The 11,195-nt window shown below is 32.5% G+C and overlaps 1 protein-coding gene across 3 annotated transcripts in view; it reads right to left on the bottom strand.

Annotated features, from left to right (window-relative positions):
- Nucleotides 1-10,963, bottom strand: part of LOC135225661 (neural-cadherin-like) — a 272,106-nt gene extending 261,143 nt beyond the window's left edge. The window contains exon 1 of one of the 3 annotated variants that reach the window (XM_064265000.1): nucleotides 10,706-10,963. The gene's annotated coding sequence lies outside the window, so the exon portion shown is untranslated. The remainder of the gene's footprint in view (nucleotides 1-10,705) is intronic. The other 2 variants (XM_064264999.1, XM_064264998.1) reach the window with 2 other exon arrangements.
- Nucleotides 10,964-11,195: the final 232 nt, after the last annotated feature.

Raw genomic sequence — 11,195 nt, 5'->3', positions numbered from 1 at the left:
TATATATTATAATATTGTATGTATATATTACGTTATATTATATACATATATATTTATATATATATATGTTTGTGTGTGTGTGTGTATGTGTGTGTGTGTATATATTCATATATATATATATATATTAATTCGTACGCCCATGAATACTTCCTATGAATAATTATGTAATTATTATTAATTTTCCGTCTTCAGATCTAATCATAAATTGAATATAAAGATTTCTGCTTCGTATCCGCTAATCTGAGAAGCACAGATATCGGATGAGTGCTGCCGCCATCATAAAACAGTATGCAAACACCGAGAAGACGTTTATTGGATGCAATTCGGACCCATAAATTATATTTGCAGACCAAACAGAAACCCATCAGCCAACGACACGGTTCCTTGCAGCGAAAAACTCTATCCATTATTCATGGAGTTGGGGAAACATATATGAAAAACGTGAAGGAAGTACGTTTTCTTTTTCATTACTAGTGGATACTATTAATTAGACAATATGTTATCTTTTTGTCAGGATGCACGGGTTTTCAAAATATTACCATTGATAGATAGTATATATTTTTTTGAATTTATTAAAGGAACTTCAAATTACTGCTGGTAATATATTATTATGTACCCATGATAGGGTATTCATATTTAATATTTTTTCTCAGAACACATGATAGCAAGCTTTGTTAAATGCAAAACATCCAGGAAACATAATTTTTATAGTTAATGTTACCATTGTCTTCTTGTACACAAATAGAATAAGGTTTACAATAATAATTGATTAAATTCTTTCGCACACAAGCTACATGTGATTCAAGAACTGAGAGTTTTTAAAGTAATAACCTGCATTTATCTGTCCGAATTTGTGTAATTGGCCATTGTATCGAGCATTCTTAGCAAATAAATGTCAGAGTAGATGGATTTTCCATAAAAGGTGCCCTTTTAAGTACTGTTTGGGTATTTACTCAATACTTAGCGTCGCACCGCTTCATCTTAAAACGTTTTATTTTATTAAGATTTTAACCCTCAGTTTCCAGGAAGACTTTAAAGCGTCATTTTTATTGTTTCTTACATAAAAAAAAGAAGATTGAAAAGGTGGACTGTTTAGATATTTGTAAACATAATAGATTACATATAAAATGTTCGTATAACAGGCCATAATTCATTGACATTTCAACAAAGAATTAGAAGTTAAATATAATAAATTCTCCTCAAATATTTCGCATCCGTAAATGAAGTCACTCGTAATATTCTCGCCTCAGTCGAGTGGGTGAACGCAGGTACATATACGTACTTGCATGAGTTTATTTGTTGGTGAAATCAAGACTAACAAGAAGTGCGTCAAGGGACAGTAAGAGTTCCAAAGACTTTTGAATGAAATCTGTGATTTTCATAAGAAATGAACCAATCTCAAGAGACTACCCTTGAAATCCTGTTGTATATGTTCTGCAACCAATAAGATTATTCTCATTATGCCAACAGATTACTTTTAATCCAGAGTTCGTTGGAACAGGAATCCTTCTCATGACTTCAAGTAGCCTATCAACGGGGAAGTACTGATACATCCAATTATATTGGTTGCAATATTAATAGCATCAACAACAAAAGGCAGACGAAGGAGAGTTCTTTAATATTTAGCGAAGTGAAAGTTCAACCTCTTAAGGATGGAAAATTAAATGAAAGCTCTGGGAAAAAGGAGAAAATTATTCTCATCTCACAAATATTAAAGCTCAGAAACTTGCAACAGACCTTGGTAGGTCGAATGATGTGGCCGGTGGTGGGTCAAAGAAAAGGCAGAGAGAGAGAGAGAGAGAGAGAGAGAGAGAGAGAGAGAGAGAGAGAGAGGAAGGCTTTCAAAGGGAAAGGTGAGAACATTCCATGAATTTCATCACTGTAAGAGTGCTGGTGGCCAGGAAATTTAGGATGAAAAATCGTTCCATCTCCCATGCTAGGCCAAGCCACTAAAAGCAGTGATTCCTGAAGTTTAATTGAAAATTCTTTCCAACTTCCAATCGGCCATGAAATAAGATGAGTTGTGGCTTCCCAATCGAACCCGGCCAATGACTGCAGAATTCCATACTCGATACGATATTAATTTGATTTTGGTGCTGCTCGGTTTTAGCGTCAGTGATCTAGTCAACTTTCTCACTTTTACGAAAGAGGGTGGGATATTATTCTGTTCCACAATCAACAAATAAATTCAAGAATGAGCATATGACTACACACGCGTGCGCACACGCACACACAAACACACGTACACACACACACATATATATATATATATATATATCTACTATAATATAGATATATATATATATAATTTATTATAATTTATACATATAGATATATATGGTATGTATGTATGGTATATATGTTTTGTATAATAGATTATAATATTATATAATTAGATCAGTTAAAAAAAAAATACTTATATAATATATTATATACATATTATATATATATTGTATGTATGTATGTATATATTGGTTGTATATATAATATAATATATATATATATTATATATATATATATATATAGGTATGTATGTATTAGTATTATATTTGTTTATATATATATATAATAATATATAATATAAAGATGATATATATATATATCTATAATATATAAATAATATATTATTACATATATATATAATATTATAGAATATTATATATGTATATATATAGTAGATAGATATAAGAATATATAGAATATATATATTATTTATTATATTATATATATATATATATACTATATATCTATAGATCTATTAATATAATTATATAGTCATATAGATAGATATATAGGATATATAGATATAAGATATATATATGAGATAGTATATATATAGATATATAATATTATATAGACATATATATATATATATAGAGATATATTATAAGATATATAGAATCTATATATCTTATAGTGATCTATAAGATATCTATAATTAATATAGAATATAGAGATATATAGATTATATATTATGTATATATATATATATATATATATATATAACGTTTTTATGTGTTGTAAAACGGGAATATTCATAAGAATTACATGGTCTTTTTATAAAGTTAAAATATTTCTCTACTATGTTAATAAAGATTCCACAAATGTTAAATAAAATAAACTATGAGAAAATCTACTAAGCATAATAACAAGACAATAAGTTATTAAAATTTCATGGCCTTAATTTAAGATAAAATCATATCTACCTACCTAGCATGATTTTCAGGAATGAATCTGATCAGATTCGTGTAGATGTAATAATAATTCATTTTATTAAAAATTTTATTCATGTTAATTTAGGAATACCTGTTTCACGTCGTTATATCCAACTCAGTAACGTATCGGGGACGTATTTTTTTTTTTTTTTTTTTCCTTATAGAATATATATTTAGTGGTATCTCTATGTTGCCAGTCAGTAATTTAAGAGATTATATGTTGCATTTTGTACGTGAAAAATGTTCAGTTATAAAAATTATATCATAATGCATTATCATAATGGTAGAGAACCTAATTTCCCCTCCCGGATAAAAAAAATGAAAATCTCGGATATACCCAATATTATCACCGAGCCGTAAATAATTAATGTGATTATGGAACTTTAATAGTAGAATATATTTAATTTGACCTGTTACACAAGCAGCTCAGTTTCTACGAGCAGGAACCGTAATTAATGTAGCAGGAAGACCCCAGGATAACCTGACTCTCGGCGTTAATGAGACAGACGCATGGCTCCATTAAGCAAGCGCACGGACATGCTGCTCATATGAACCACCTCTCCCCCCTCCCTCACCCCCTCCCTCACGCCAGTACATATCCCAGAGTAACACATACCCAGCTGAATCAGTCAGTTTGTCATTCTTGGTTCTATTCACATTCACCTCTCCATACTAAAATTAATCCCGGTATTCACCCAGGCTCATGGTGAAAATACATAAACCCCATTTATGCTCAGTCCCATGCTTAACCACGTGATACCTAAAGACAAAAATGCCAAATCGAATACCATGCGAATACCCAACCGCGGCCAACCTATGTGGAATTCATACGAACAAATTGTGCACTTGTCCATATATATCACAATTTCAGTCATTATCCAAAACCTTCCAATGCCCCATATCACGTTAGACCCCTTGCTATATACGCACATACGACTTGTCCCTTCAAATACACGCACATCAAAATGTTAAACTTTTATGCAAACAGATGATGTCCCTCTACGCTAGACATATTTACACGAAAACCCCCATTCTTAATAGCCATTAACCAATTCATTAGGGTCCTCCAACATGAAGCCTAGCAACTTTACCCCTATTCCATTATTGAAAATTGGAATAGCAAAATACGTAATGCAGAATTGAAAATAAAGTTGTAATCATTATTACTGTCATCAGCATCAAAATCATAATCATTCAACAAGTAAGTAGAAAACACCTTTTTCATCTTTTAGAAATGAAAGTAATGTTGCTACTATCATTAATATCATTACTATGCCGCAGCAGTAGCAGCAGGAACGGTCCAGCCCCTGCTAAAAGTATTTTTATCAGACTGCCTCGTCTCTCATTGTTGTATGCTCTTTTACCTCATAACAAAGGCCTAGGAATTTACGCTCTCCGCGTCTTTCTCCTAAAAGGAGGAGTACCTACCGAAGAAGCACTTAAGATATAACAGTGTGTTTGCTTTTGTACGTGAAGGTTTTTACGAAGGCTTGTTACTGAAAGAATTACAGTTAGTTAAGGAACAGGAGTGTACCTTTTTTTATATCTCTGATAAACATAAAACCTCATAACAGCCTGAAGTAAGATGAATGAATACTTGTATGAAGGGGAGAGTTTTTTATTTTTTTTTTTTTTTCTTAGAGAACTAGCGTGGAAGATATTCTTCAAAACTTTAATAGGTATTAAATTTATTTTAGCTACAGCGACAAAAGCACAAGCAGCATGGTGGCCGTATCTAGTCCAGGCTATAAGAAATGACAAAGTTAAAGATGTGGGGGAACTTGAAGGAACGGATGTAAAACCCCAAAGAAAACTGTTGAAGGGAGGAAGATTATTATGAGATTAGGAAACTCATAAACGGAAAGACAGGAATCATTATGACGGGAGATCTAAGGCGGAAAATTTCTAAAAGGTTTAGAGTAAGGCAAAACGGCGAATATCTTTTGGAAATGGGCCAGAGGCCATTATGCCTCAAAAAGTTAATATCATTGCAGACGATTTTAGAACAGTTACTTGACCTGGGAAAAAGAAGCGGGAACACAGAGTCGCATACATAGAGTAATGGTTGATATACTAAAAGTCTGTTTTTATTCTTTAATGAATGCACCCTATACACCGGAATATATAATAGATAACTAATAATTGCAAGTAAAGAATTTAATGAACACTACCAGAAAAAAATATTATCTAATTCTTAAGTAGGAAGATAAGAACAAGACATTAAAGATCTCATAAATTCATCATAAAAAATAATGATTGAAAAATCAAAATTTCTTCACGGGTTATAGAGATGTGTCCAATACTAAGGGCAGCAACTTACAAGAACACAGAGAAAAGTTATCATCACATACATCCTTTCGGTGCATCACTATTATCATTTGTCTACTCTACACTGAAAGTTCACATACTAAATCTCACATGAGTTATCTATTTTGTCTTCATGCACTCTTGTTTCTCATGGCTTCTAAGACACCTTCTCACCTCACCAAAATGTCCTTTCTTTCTCTTCAACAGATCATCCTCCTTTTGAGAAACAGGCCATATCATGTCAGCTAGCGATTATATATAATTATCAATTTTTCTAACCTTAAAACCAACCCCTTATGCATCTGCATTACTCAAACTTTGACTCATTGTTATTTGTTTTAAGAATTTGAACGTTTCCTTCCTTCATCATTTACGTTCAGGTGTAAAACAGCCTCCTCTGTAAAGGAGAGGTACCCAAACTATTCCTGCATACATTCCAACTTCTTCTATAGATAAATCTTCACTTGCAAAGTTTGCAGACATGCTCTCCTTTTCCCGCACCTACTTCAAGTCAACTCGTTTATCAGTAAAACATAAGCCATCGCACACACATACTGTACATGCATATATGCATATATATAAACACACACACACACACACACACACACACACATATATATATATATATATATATATATATATATTATATATATATATATATATATATATATATATATATATGAGAGAGAGGGAGGAGAGGGTATAACATAAAATAGTAAAAGTAGATATACATATATTTATTAACGATTCCAGCGGGATTCGAAGCATGGAAAATCGTGTGATTACCGACGATGAAGTATTCTCAATAATGTAATTGAATTTTTGTGTCGTAAAATAATAATAATAATAATAATAATAATAATAATAATAATAATAATAATAATAATAATAATAATAATTAAAGATATCAAAATATATCTCACTGAAATAGACGGATTATGAAATCAAAACAACGAAGAAAGAGCAGATGAAATAAAGAAATAGACCAAACTTTCATTGATTAAACATAATTATATTGCTGATATATTATGATCTGAGGATAATAACGTAATGTAATATAATGCGACGGTAGAAATGTCAATAAAAGCACGCATGAGCACATAACTACCAGAGGGACGTTTCATAATGCAGTAGAACCCCGGCAGATTTTGCAAAAGATCCAGCTCACTGGGAAGGGAGAGAGTCGTTACCTAAAGGGCTGGACGACCCCAGGGCTCATAATGAAAGCCCAGTAGGATTATTAGCTCAGCGGAAATTTTACAATCCTTGCAATGTGCATTCATTATGCCATAGCCTGGCTATGGATCGATCGTCGGAGTTAATGTTTGTGAGATTTAATACTCAACGCAATACTCAGTTTACTTATGTCTTTGTCGTGTAGTCAGAAATGTAAGTTGTACTTTGTAACTCTAATTACTTTACATATTATCACTGCCTCGTACCTAATCTTACGTTATACGACTCGTCTAACAGTAAGGTAATGTTGTGTCCGGTCACGTCAAGGGAGTTGTGTCTTGTGTGACCCTAAAATGAAGTTTTTCTAATACTGTGTGTTTTTTCTTTTGTCGGAATTGATGATTTTCCTATTACCTTTTGAATGAGTTTGATAAAAGCTGGGATTAAGCCCTTTGTAGGAAGAACCGGTCAAGATAAGAGCGTTCAAACTGGAGCTCAGAGGCAAATAAAGTGAGTAAATAAGTGAAAGGTCAAGAGTATATCCGTTTTTGTAATGACGAAGGCTTTCTAAGGGAAAGAGTAAACGGAATGTGATCCAAGTAAAAAAAAAAAATCTTAAAGTTAGCTGTAATCATAGGATTTCGCTGATACCTAAGGGAAAAAAAGTCATCATTTGTTGGGTATGATATGCGTGAAATAGAGGTCTGAGGGCGAATTACGTATGGCAGCCAGATTTCCTCGACTCATCTCATTTGCAGTAGAAATAATCGAGAAGTAAACCCAGCTTTAGTATTGTAAAGGAATTCGATAACGATCACAGCTGTGAAACGTTACTGTACATGTAATCAAAACTTTGTAACTATCGATGTAATTCCTGTTACAATAGTCCTGACTGGGAAAAACTTTCCAATTGAGTTATTGTAATTGTCTGGCTCAATATTGGATTTTACCTTAGGAGATTCCACGTTAATGAGCTTAAAATCAATATCTAGGTCACTCGAACAGGTTATAAGATTTCAAGAAAGAGAGAGAACGCGATAGAGAAAACTCGTTCTGTTGTCATAATAAACAACTGTAGGGTCGGAGGAACATTTGAAGTATAGCAGATACGGAGGTTATTTGAACAAGATACACACACACACACACACACACTCACACACACACACACACACACACACATATATATATATATATATATATATATATATATATATATATATATATATATATACCTGTCTGTGCTTGTGTGTGGGTGGGGGGGGTTGGGTGGGTGTGGTTGTGCATGTATGGATATACAATAAGAGTAGAGGTTAAAAATAATTTTTCTAATATAAAAATTAAAGACAAAGAAATCAATCCTATGCTAACGCGATAGGACAAATATTATGAAGATATTTCCTTAACACAAAATAAAAGGCTATGCACAAAGTGCTTTCATTTAATAGTTCGTACATAGATGTAGAGGCTTATAGAAAAGAACTTAAAAATGGAAAGTTTAGAGCCACAAATAAAAAGAAACTTAATGATAATAAGTTTAGAGCCACCATCAAGCAAAAAATTATTCCAGTATGGAAGTGGCTGTTTAAAAAAAATTACCTTAATTATGTTACTGAGAGAATATTAGAAAATCCCAAAATCGCCTACTGTAGAAAATGTCAGAGTTACAATATTCAACGAGACCTTATTCAAAAACATCTTTTAAACAATTATTTTAGAATAATAACTGTGTTAAGTTTTCCCAGCAAGTAAAATGGTTGGCATCATTTCTGTGCACATTAAAATTTAAATATTTGTCCCACACTTACAAGTGATATATTGTATAATATGTCAAGGAACTTGGTCTTTTTTGGTAGGATCTTATTCCATTGCAAGGAATCATGTCAGTATAAGAGCTGAGTTAAAAGCCATAATAATGTACGTATATGAGACTATTTTTCAAAAAAAAAAAAAAAAAAAAAAAAAACGGGAGCTTTCGACTGTTTGCACAACGGTCCTCTATAAACGGTCGCAAGCTCCCTGCTTTTAAGATTATTTTATATTTGGAAAAATACAGTCTCATATACATTATTTTGGTTTTTAAACCATTAATACCGGTCACGGTACAGTAATGCACTATAGGTAATATAACCGCTACTCCTGAAATATATACTATGAGTATAATTGTTCAAGAACTCTTTAAAACACCATTTATATTATGTATTTTCAAAATACAAAATAATAAAAAAAAAAAAAAACACAGGGAGCTGTCGACTGTTTGCACAACGGACCTCTGCAAACGGTCGAACGCTCCCTGTTTTTAAAATTAAACATTTTCTATTTTGAAAGGTGCCTATGTTTATTCAAATAAAATTTCTATTTCTATTACTCTCTGTACTGTACCGTTACCGCTGTCCATTTATAAATGTTGCTTTCTGTAATGATCTGTATAAGACCTATTGCTGGTAAGTTTTCCGAAGTTGTCTACAATAACCCTGCTGTCTTTCAAAGTAAAAAATATTTGAAATTATTAGCAGGCAATACTCTTTTGATCACAGTTGTTCGTTAGGCTTAAGGTAAATCAGTACGATGTTAAAATATAAAGAATCGACGTCATGCTCATGTGACGTTTCTTCTTTAGAAGTCTCTTCCATTATTTTATGCTATACCCTGTTTGGAAAAGATGAGGATTGTGCCCCGAGACTTTTCATTGCGAATACTAAAGTGTATGATGGTGCCGTTGAGCCAGTTCTGCTATGCTGAAGTAGACAAAAAATGGAAGCTGCCGATATAAGTTCATTTCGTAATACATATTGCACAAAGAGAACTAAAATGGTGGGAAGTGAGGATATATTTAGAAGTGGTATAATGTTTACCGTAGGGGAAAGCTGAATTTGAGCTTTATGAGGTGGAATGAATAGGGGATAGTAAACTAGAAAAGAGAATATCCAGTTCAAAAGTGGTAGGAGGGGGAAGGAGAGAGAGTCTTAAACAGCAGCTGGATAGATGGCGTACGAGAGGCACTGGAAAGGAAAGCGAAAAGTGCATGATAGGGAGGTCAATAGCGCAACTCTTATAGAGGTTTTGACGCGTTGAGCGCATTGTATAATTTTTTATAGTAGCATATTAAGAAAGTCTTCTGTAAAGGGGTTTCGTCCACGATACAGCTGTCAAATTATGAATGTGGAAGGTATGACTGTTTTGATTCTTTTTCTTTAGACTACCCACAATTCATTATATATATATAATATATATATATATATATATATATATATATATGTGTGTGTGTGTGTGTGTGTGGTGTGTGTGTGTGTGTGTGCGTGTATGCGCGCGCATGTGTATAGATTTATGAATGCCTCTATCACCAAAATGTCGAATGGTAACCATCATCTTTAACAAAAGAGTCCCGATTTTGATCCTCTGAAATGGACGATTTACCCCCGAATCCTGAAAAATCCATAATGACCAGCTGCCTCAGCCAATGAAGGAACCCTTCTGGTAGTTTATCGAATCTAACTGGGCACAGCCGGTTAATGATGAGGATAATGTTAGCAAATTCATTTAAGAAGACTTACATGGAACTGGAAGGTTGTCGTCTTTCGGAGCTACCCAGCTCCTTAGAAGAGACTATATGTATATGCATATGTATATATATATATATAATATATATATATATATATATATATATATATATATATATATATATATGTGTGTGTGTGTGTGTGTGTGTGTGTGTGTGTGTGTGTGTGTGTGCGCGCGCGCACGCGTGGTATTGTGAGTGGGTGTGTGTACACGTATGAATGAGTGTGGGTGAGTGCGGTTGTGTATATGTGTACGTAATGTCTGGATGCTCTTGTATAAATCTTTTGAATACGAACATTACACAGCTTCCTAACACACTAAAAACCGCATATATATATATACTATATATATATATATATATATATAATATATATATACATATATATATATATATATACACACATGCAACACAGCGATAGTATTAGTTGCACAAATATTATTATATTTACCTTGAATGTCGTCTTGGCGATAACTCGGAAATCTTGGGGGACAAATTAGAACCTATAGAGTTCTGCATTAGAAAATATATCGCGTTCAAACTCAATTACCGAACAAAAGAGAAATGAGAATTGACTTAATTTTATTCGTCAAAATGTGTTAGAGAAAAATGTTTTGTGCGTGTAGTTTCATAAAAACGGGAACAATTCCATCGCCCGGTGAAAATTGTTCAGTAAGAGTCTATGCATGAAAAGCCTTAGAAAAAGGGGAAAAATACTCGGGTGAAGAAAATGATTACTCCATCACAAACTCAAAGACAGTAAGTAAAAAAAAAAAAAAAAAAAAAAAAAAAAAAAAAAAAAAAAAGAAAAAAAAAAAAAAAAAAAAAAAAAAAAAAGGAGTTGAATGTGTTTGATAATAACTAATTATAAATGAAATAGAACAGAGATATTTTCAGTTTAGTATCACCACGCATATCACCTCATAATAAAAACAAAGGAA

This window comes from Macrobrachium nipponense, chromosome 13 (genome assembly GCF_015104395.2).
Source record: "Macrobrachium nipponense isolate FS-2020 chromosome 13, ASM1510439v2, whole genome shotgun sequence".
Classification (NCBI taxonomy): Eukaryota; Metazoa; Arthropoda; class Malacostraca; order Decapoda; family Palaemonidae; genus Macrobrachium; species Macrobrachium nipponense.
The sequence above is the reverse complement of the archived record's forward strand: the minus strand, read 5'-3'. Positions and strand labels throughout refer to the sequence as shown.